General features: G+C 36.3%; 1 non-coding gene across 1 annotated transcript; it reads right to left on the reverse strand.

Moving 5' to 3' along the window:
- Positions 1–9,698: 9,698 nt before the first annotated feature.
- Positions 9,699–9,830, reverse strand: LOC139014773 (small nucleolar RNA SNORA51). The gene has a single exon (XR_011472325.1). It is a non-coding gene; the product is annotated as a small nucleolar RNA SNORA51 (small nucleolar RNA).
- Between the last annotated feature and the right edge of the window lie 574 nt (positions 9,831–10,404).

Here is a 10,404-nt window from a genome sequence, read left to right on the forward strand (position 1 = left end):
TGTGTATGACTTCCTATGGCAGTATTCCTATATAAAACAAATGGACCCAGACCCAAAATTTGGTTGTTAGTGAGACCAATGATAACACACATAGCAAGAGGGTATAAAAATGTTTATTGTTCACATAATGAGTGTTTCTGAGGGACGCAGGATAGTTCTTCAAACAGGCCCCAAGTGTATTGAGAAAGCAAAGAAAGGAGACAGATGTAGGGTGTTGTATGGTGCCTGTGGAGTGAGGGCCAAGGTGAGATCTCTAACATGCAGGCATGGGCTTGTGTGGTTTCTTCTCCCAGTGGCACCAAAAGAGTGGATACCCAGGCTTTTTTAGCTTGTGCACATATGGGGCAGAAGAGAAGGAGAGAGGGGTGGGGTTTATAATATGTAATCAGTCAAACAGAATAAAATAGAGTCAGATTCTTTTTCACATTTTCCATATAATTAATTTTTTATTAAAAAAATCAGGAGAGAGGGTTCATCAGATTCACTTAAATTATCAACAGATGGTGCAAATATTTTTGCACTATGATTTGGGTTTGCATTATTTTACTGAAACTTTGCGGTTCTCAATTCTATTGATCGTGAGGGTTTTGTTTTTTGTTTTTTTGATATTTGCAAAGATGCTATTTCCTAAGTCTTGCTTTGCCCTACCTTTTCCCCAAGCCATAGAGCCTGATGACATAGCCCACTCATTAAGGCAAAATCAGTGGGGATCCACAAAGCTGGATCAATATGCATATATTGGGCATACAATTACAGAAAAGTATAGCAATGATGGACATGCCACAAACTATGAACCTATTCACTTGTAGTTCCTATGCCAGTACAAACTAATTTTTCTTTCTTTTTAACTCATTTACGATGTGATATAAACTACTGAACCATTTTTAACCATATATAAGGGTTTTCTGATAACTGGAAACATTGTTCCAAATTTAAAAATTAAATAGAAAACTGTCACCTAAAGAAATTACTTGCTGTTTATGTTAATATTATTTTTGCACAAATTCTTTGTTGTCCTAATGAATTGAAGTCCAGTCAGTGGGAAAGAAGGAAGGCATGCTTTCTATTTGAGCCTAAAGTATAGATGTTTTCATGATGTTATTGTTTCTAGAACAAGTGCTTCAAGCAGTCCTAATTCTTTTTGACACTTACAACTGATGTTAATAAGTGATTACAGAAAGGTATCCAGTAAGATAATTGATAAGGATAATTGATAACAAAAGAGGAAACAAATGTTAAGGCTGGTTGCGGGGATAAGTTAGAGAGGCTATATAATATTATAATTTATGCACATAATTTGGTTTGACCTTATATAATGTGTTATTAAAATGTATAAAAATATGCCATATGTGAGAGAAATCAAATAAAATAAGAGAAAATAGGTTGAAAATATTTTATGTCAATATCTGATAAGCATGTACTTAGTAAACTAGGGGTTAAGTTGTATTGAGTATATCAAGTCAACATGACCTTTAAAATAGATATATTTTCCTAGCATCTTTATTAAAGTTATCTATGAATACTGTCACCTACAATCAGTGTTCATTAAAAACAACATGGCATGAATTCTTACCACCTAGATTTTGGTCTCTAGTCCAATTGATCACTAAATGTAGACAGGACAATAGTTGGTTGAATGCAGTATAGCAGGGAAGAACAAGGTAAGTAGGAACGACTTGTTGCCAGAGAGCAAAAATATTGTCACATACAACTGAAAGAACAAAAGGTTAAACTTAAAACAGGTTCTCCCTGGCCTAGTTGTGAAGATGTCAGATTTCTAAAGAAAACCAAATTTTGTGAAAAGTTACAAGTCCAGAATGATACTCAAAAGGATACATGAGGTATGCTAGAAAAAAAAGGGTATAAAAGTTTGCAATAACATTAACAGATACTTCTCTATACTGATACATTCCAGCAATATTTATGCTTTTGTGTAAGCTGTATTTTTATACAAATTTAGTAAACTTTGCAACTATTTTTCCACATTGTATATGTTTCTTTTGTTTTCAGATGTTCAAAAGCATTTTAAACATATTATGTATATATTCCTTCCCCATTTTGTTTAAAGATTAAGTAACTTTTCAAATACCATAGTTACTGGGTAATAAAGTCTGGTTTTGAACTGAGGTCTCCTAGCTACATTGATCATGTCTTTTAAATTCTATATTCCAGTATTTCAAGGAGGTAAGTATTTTACTTACTTAGAGAACAGCATGGAAAGTTCAAATTAAGCATTATCTTATAGAAGTATAATACAAACTGTATATGTAATTTTAAATTTTCAAGCCAACACATTTAAAAAATTAGAAAACAAGTAAAATTAAAGTTAATAATACATTTCATTTAACCTAACATATATATAATATTATCATTTCAGTATGTAATCAATATAAAAATTAGTAAACACATTTGTATTCTTTTCTATATTAAATTTTTAAAATTTGATGCTTTACATTTACAGCATATTTCAATTTGACCAGCCACATTTAAATAGCTTTAAGTGTAGTACCTGTTATATCTGACAATGCAGCGTTCTCCACTTAATTCAGTAAAGTATATCTTCTATTTGTCTTAATTTTCTCTGTTACCTGCAGTGCCCTGAATAAGTTTGCTTTAAAAATGCTTATTGTTAAAATGTAGACATGACAGGATACAATATGACCTAAAAAGGAAATTCAAAAGTTCACCTTCAACTAAACTGAAAACTCCAGCTCTCCAATCTCTAAAGTAGGGATTAGGGGAAAGTGCCTTAATTTGTAAAGATACTTGTCAGCTGTTTAATCAACTGCTTGTGTGACAGATTATTATATGTTATATAATAACATTTCTATCCCTCTTGAGCCTAAGGTAGGAATATAATAGTTAATAGTTTTGAGCAAGCATTTTTCATATTCCACTTTACTGTACACAGTTCTGTTGTAATTCCACCAAAAAGAATTTGTGCTTCAGTACTCAGATCAAGGTATGAAGGGTAGTGCAATGCAACCCAACTAGGAAAAGAAATGATGGATATCACAATCATAATTCTTGCAGGCAAGATTCACTATGGACAGATAAAATCAGTGAGCAACAGTTTGAGAAATGTGATATTGGTGTAGTTTCAAAGTATCTCCTCAAGATATTTATTCCTTACAAAAGGAATAATAGTAACTGAACAGATAAATGATCATGTGATCAGGGCTAAATATCATCAGTAATCAGACATCTCAACCCCATGCATGAGCTCAATCTAATCATGAAAACACATGATAAATACTGAGAGCCATCCTACAAAATACCTGTTAAGCTCTCTTCAAGAGTCTCAAGGTCAAAAAAGAGAAGGAAAAACTAAGGAATTGCTACAGACGGAAGAGACAAAAGAGAAATGAAAACTAAATGCAATGGGGGCTCCTGCACCAGGAAATGTACACTAGTAGAAAAAAAACTAGTGAAATTCGAAGAACGTTTGTAATGTATTTATTAGTTTTAGACCAATGTTAATTTCATAATTTCTTTGTTGTACCATGGTTAATGCAAGATGGTAAAATTAGAAAAAGCCAGGTGACCATGAGAATATGTGAACTCTGTATTATATTTGCAACTTTTCTGTAAATATAAAACCATCTTGGGGGTGGGAAGGAGGACTCCTGCAATAATGTCAACGTTCATTTTTTTAAAGAAAAGGAAAAATATTAAAATTAAAGAAAATTCAGCAAAGATTTGAATGATACATTGCCTGGTTCTCTTCCTAGACAGCTGTCCTGGTCTTTGTCAGTGCCTACACATCACAGCAATAAATTATTTAGCTGAGATTTTAAAAAGCATAGCTAATTATGTGATACTATATAGGTGAAATAATTCATTAACTGAATTTTTTTACTTTTCAACCAGTTGTTTACCTCTGTTTAGCCTCAATTCAAGAGAGCGCTCTTAGGAAGTTGATGATAATTCTTTCTATTTCCAAATATTTATAAATTTACACAACTCTTTCCAACTAAATTCCCTTTATTATTCCACTTATTGCACATTGTGATGACATATGGTATTTACAATTACATTGTCATGAAATTTATTACATTTTCTTTAGCTTCTCATGGAAAAAAATGACTTTTCTCTAAGTATCTCATAAATGTTATATAGTCAAAGTAAAGCATAACTCCCGTAACTTGTTAGAAGAGGCTGAATACTGTTCCAGGTAGGCAGAACTTAGAAGAAAATCCATCTTATGTTTCCTTCTTACTTTGTACACACAGGCAGAGGCCTCAGATTAAAAAAAAATGCTTTTACACAATGGTATTCTGTCCCTAGGAGCATTCCAGTGCCCCAGGGAAGGTGGAGTCCAGGGACCTATTAACAGTATCAATGCCTCTCACTGACAAATGAGCATGACAAAAGGAGTAGGGGCCACCTGGTTTTTCTCTCTAAAGGGCTTATGTGGATGAATTTGTACTGCTTGGTTCTATAAGTGATTGCCTTTCTGCAGCACTGGGAACTTTGCAATAGGCAGTATGGTGTGAGCAACAGGAATTATAAATGGACCCCACCTTGGGGTTGCTTAGCATCCAAAGAGATTCGGGCACATTCTGGAAACCGTGTGTAATCTGACTGCAGGCTTAGATTTATACCTCAATTTATACTCTAACCACAAAGTACCTGAACTGAAAGGAAGTATCAGGAGCTTGAACCTGGAGATTGGATTTGAGTGAAGACCAGGCTTAAATGATCCTTTGTTCTATTTTTTTCCACATAAATGTAAATGAGCCTTTTATAGAAGTCATGGTAAATGCACCATTTTAGAGTTTACAGAGAATGTTTATTTAAAATACTTAAACAACCTGGTCTGCAGGGTTGGCCTTTCCTGGCAAAATAAACAGCCGCCCATTTGATAACCATTAGTGAGTGCATACAGAGGCTTAAGAGCAAGGACTCGCATAAAGCAGGTTGAAACACATCCTTTTAATTATGAAGTCAGATGATACAGTGGTAGGGTAGAAGCACTTAATTACCAGGACTATCTTGATGCCCCTTTCTTTTTATTGCTTGAATTGCATAAATGTGATGTTTCTAAAATGCTGATTATTTTTTCCTTTTGGAGAAGTTAATTCTAAGGCGATAATAAATAGAGGGTTTACTTGACTTCATATTTAGTTGTAAAAGCTACTGTTATTTCCCACTGGTTTAAGTCTATAGTTAAATAGGAAAAATGTAATAAAGTGTTCAGAGATTTGATCCTCTAATTCCAGAAAACCCAGTGGGATGATTTGAGTCAGTCCTTTAGTGAGTTCCCACTTAGTTATCTTCTTTGAACAATTATCTCCACTGTTTCTGGAGAGCATGAAGGAGGCAGTGAAGTCCTGTGGGAAGAGCATGCACTTGGAGTTTGGTAGGTTCCTTCTTTTTCAAGCTGAATAATATTCCTTTGTGTGGTGGCAATTGTGGATAATCTATACTAATAAAAGGGTAATATGCTAATTAGACCGGATAGACTGAATGTCCTTCCGGACAAAGTCATAGTGGCGGGGGCCGAAGCAGAGGAGGTTAGGGGTGATTAGGCCGGCAGGGGAGAGCAGTTAGGGGTGATCAGGCCAGCATGGGAGAGCAGTTAGGGATATCAGGCAGGCAGGCAGAGGTAGTTAGGGGCAATCAGGCAGGCAGGCAGAGGTGGTTAGGGGTGATCAGGCAGGCAGAGATGTTAGGAGTGATCAGGCAGGCAGGGGAGCAGTTAGGGGCATCAGGCAGGCAGGCAGGGGAGCAGTTAGGGGCATCAGGCAGGTAGGCATAGTGGTTAGGGGCGATCAGGCAGGCAGGCAGAGGGGTTAGGGATGATCAAGCAGGCAGGTGGTGAGTGGTTAGGAGCCAGTGGTCCTGGATTGCAAGAGGGATGTCTCAGATCGGAGAGGGTACAGGCCGGGCTGAGGGACCCCCCACTCATGCACGAATTTCATGCACCGGGCCTCTAGTATCTATGTGCAGCTTAGGTTTTAAACTCCCCTAGTTAATACCAAAGAGCATAGTTTCTGGACCATATGGTAAGAGCATGTTTAGTTTTCTAAGAAACTAGCAAACTCCTTTTCAAAGTGGTTGTCCCATTTTGATTTCCCATCAGCAATGATGAGAGCTCCTGTTGGTCTATGTTTTCGCCAGCATTAGGTGTTGTCAATGTTCTGGATATCAGCCATTCTAATAGGTGTGTAATGGTATCTCACTGTTGTTTTAACTTGCATTCCTTGATGACATCATGTGAAGTATCTTTTCATATGTTTACTTGCTGTGTGTATTAGTATATCTTCTTTAGTGAGGTGGCTGTTAAGGTCCTTGGCCCATTTTTTAATGGTTCTATTTTCAAAATACACTGGATTTGCCTATTTGGGTAGTAAAACACTGGGTAGTAAAACATTAAATCTGTGCTATGAGTTACCTGTTTTCTTTACTTTGAATTTCTACCTCCTTAGAAAGTGGAGTTCCAGATATACACAGCTATAATTTCAGGAGCCAGTTTCATGTTCTTATCAACAGAATTAATTTTAAATAATTAGTAATAAGCCAAAATATTGATGTTTTGTTTTAACTCTTAAATAATGTGCTTCAGTTCACCATCCAAATTTAAAATGAATCCTTATTCTAATTATTTAGTTGGCATGTTATTAACTAACTCACCATTTCTTCAGATTGCTTTCATATACCCTTTGATTACTACTGAGAAATAATTTTTGGAATTCATTTTCTTCATTTTTTACACATGGCCAAAAATTGTCATTCATGTTGAAAGGCAAATGTGTTCTAGTTAATGGCCCTCTCATGGCAATAGCATATTTCAGAACCTGGGATCTTACTGGTTAGTGAATCTGCTTAATGAAATTTCTAACTTCTCCACCCAAATAGATATTGTTCCCAACTTGTTTCACCTCATCAGTTTTCCTGAAGCATCCATCATCCGGGCACATTGTCAATCAGAAGAGAAAAGAAGCAGAGGAACATTTCTTACATAACTGTAAAAGCCAAGGGCATCATATTCTCTCTAAATGCAGACTTACCTCAATGATGATTACTCAGGTAACCAGTTTTCACCGTAGTGGCTCTTTAAATTTGGTATTTTGACATTACAATTTTATGCAAAACTACATTGACTACTGTGACACAGTAATCAGCGGACATGCTATGGAATGAATTAGGATTGCATGCTGTTGTTTAGATCAACACCAACAGAGTTGCTGTGGGTATTCACACCAAGGGCCATGTCTACAACTCTTCAGGATGTTATGTTCCTGTCCTATTTCCATGTGTCCTGAGCTCTTTAAAAGTGCAGCATTTGGCCCTAGCCGGTTTGGCTCAGTGGATAGAGTGTCAGCCTGTGGACTAAAGTGTCGGCCTGGGTTTGATTTCAGTCGGGCGCATGCCTGAGTTGCGGGCTCATGCCTGGGTTTCAGGCTAGGTCCTCAGTGTGGGGCATGCAGGAGGTGGCAGATAGATGATTCTCTCTCATCATTGATGTTTCCCTCTCTCTCTCCCTCTCCCTTCCTCTCTAAAATCAATAAAACTACATATTTTTTAAAAATGTTGCATTTGATTTAACTAAAGATGTTTTCTGGGTTGTTGTTTTATTTTAAATTTCAATTTGAATGTGAGAAAATCATGAGCCTCAGAAAAGTTTAAATAGTAGTAAAAATAATGGTATAGCCCGTGGTCGGCAAACTGCGGCTCGTGAGCCACATGCGGCTCTTTGGCCCCTCTTCCTAAGCCTTAGGAGTACCCTAATTAAGTTAATACCAATGTACTTACCTATATAGTTTAAGTTAAAAAAATTTGGCTCTCAAAAGAAATTTCAATCGTTGTACTGTTGATATTTGGCTCTGTTGACTAATGAGTTTGCCGACCACTGGTATAGACAGAATGGACCTTCTAAAAAACGACTCCCTGGAGCCAATCTTCAACTGCTACCATCCACTCTCAAGTCTTCATTTCATATTTTGACAAGTACAACAAATATTTATCTCATTCAATTTTATGTACATACTATTTGAGTACTTTTAATTCACTGTTTTTTACTTCTGTAAACTACAAATTAAAAGTATCAATGTGTTCTTAGCTGTGATAAATTTATGTACATTTCTGGACTGGAAAGAACACATCATTTTTTCCTATAAAATGAGTGAAAAATATATAGTGTTTTCATGTCATGTATTTGCACTTAAAGTCTTCAGGAAGAGATAAAAGTCAGTGAGTGGAAATTAAGTAGACCAGACAGAAAGAAAAAGACTGTAGGGGAAGAATATCTGAAATATCAGCCCATTTCCTACAGGTGCACCTCTACTTCCCTTAGTACTTCAACGTAATTTATTCTGCTGACTGGTAAAAATGCTTGACTTATAGAAAACTAGTTTTTAATGTTTATGAAGTGCCTGCCTTCTGGAAGCATATTATTGAAGTCCCTGGCAAGCACAACCATCTGATGTTAAACATAGCATAGAGGTGATGAAGATTAAATTGGTGCAGAAGCTGACAATGTTGTCGATACGTTTCTAGGTCTCACACCCCTGCTGTAGGTCTAAAATTAAAGTTGTCGTAGGTGATATTATTACTGAGCTGCCCTGAAAGGCATCACTTGCTCCATATAATTGAAACAGAGTGTATTCCTACAAACATTAGCATGTCATAAATCATATGGGTTTTGGAAAACTACTGGCTTTCAACAGGGTTTTATTTAATGAAAATTAACACAATAAAATGTCTTCATTGCAGTAATCATGCTGCAGTGGAACCCATTCAAAACACATGGCTTTCATTTTTTCTTGAAAGACTAAAACGTCTTGCCAAAATAATATATGCAAAAAAGAAAAGAAATATATTGATTATTTAACATTCCATGATTTGTAATGGATGGAGCATCAGAGAACAACAGTGATGAATACCCGAATTGATCTCATGTCACCAACTTAAGACTTTATTTTTGGTAGCATATTATAGTGACATGTGGTGAAGGTAACCAAAGTGTTACAGCAAAAATGAGGGGTGGGGGAAAAAAATCCAATTTTGTTCCATAAGAATTGTGAATTGGGAACAGTCTTTTAAAATGTTAGTTCAGCTGAGACTTTCTGATGAGTAGAAAGGTGTGAGTAATTTGCTTTGGAAAGTAGTCAATTGAAATCCTGGCTATTTGTTTGAGAGCTAACCGGAGCAGGTCCTATGTAGCATACTTTTAACAGGGAATCACTTACAACTAAGAGTTCCTTCCAAAATGACATCTTTGCTCAACCAATCTCCCAAAAGAGAATTACCACTTGTGTACGTTTATGTTAGGCAAGGTTAGGCTGAAAGCATTTTAAATGAGACATTTGCAAGATCTTCAGAAAATTAATTCATACTGAACTTGGCATGACAACAAGAGAAGGAATATTCTCATAGATTTTTGGCATGCTCACACATTAGACATGACGTTTGTGGAAATGTAATTAAGTGCATAAAATATACTTTATAATAGTACAGTTGGCAGGAAAGGGAAGAAGCCTCTATAAAAAAGGGAAAGCATCTAAGGTAATGGTAGGTATCCAAAAAGAGCATCTTCAGCTTTGCTATTTATTGTTTTTGATGTAATATTTTCTTTTACAGCATGGGCGGGGTAAGAGACATTTTTTAAACCTAAAATACATATATTATTTAGCCTGTGATCATGTATATTACTGTAACCATAATTTTATTTTATTTTATTTTATTTTTTCTTTCAATGTCTCCCCATTCACAATACAGACCAGGCAAAAAGCCTGAGCTGAGGTGTATATGGGGTAAGTTTACTCTGCTTCCTATTTCTGTACAGTCAGTGTAAGAACACAGCCTGTGGTAAGCACCAGGAGGCCTGTAACCATAATTTTAAAAATCAGCTTACCAAAAATGATCTTATGATTATATATTATACATAATATACATAACACTAGGTTAGGCATTAGTCCAGTGGGATTCACTTATCCTTCTCCCATAGTTACTTATCAAATTTGTCTTCTAGAATCCTGGGTGGATGTTGGCAATCTGTCCAAAATGATGCAGAGGGAACAAACAGCTTCTGCCACTCCCAGCGCCAATGGCACTTTGTATGGAGATCAGATGTATGGAGATCGAAATCCAGATGGGGAAACCTCCCTCGGTCTAGAGCAGCCTCCATGAGTCTCGAGAAGGAGGAAGATGTCACCTGCTTTGACATAGTTTCATTGTATTTGGGTGAAGGGTAGAATATCTCCGTCTGAGGTGGGACGACCACTGGAAACGGTCAAGTCTGCCTCTGCCTATACCTGTTTCAAACTAATCATATGCGTTACTTTCTAGTTCTTGCAGCTGCACGCATCACATGCTTGACATAGAGTGTGTGCCTGGCAGTTTTGATCCCGACTTTGAAGATCTGTTACTCCTCTCCTTGCTTAGGACATTTGAGCTTTA

Source organism: Myotis yumanensis, unplaced genomic scaffold (genome assembly GCF_028538775.1).
Source record: "Myotis yumanensis isolate MYYU_CA2020_CCGP unplaced genomic scaffold, mMyoYum1.0.hap1 SCAF_7, whole genome shotgun sequence".
Lineage (NCBI taxonomy): Eukaryota > Metazoa > Chordata > Mammalia > Chiroptera > Vespertilionidae > Myotis > Myotis yumanensis.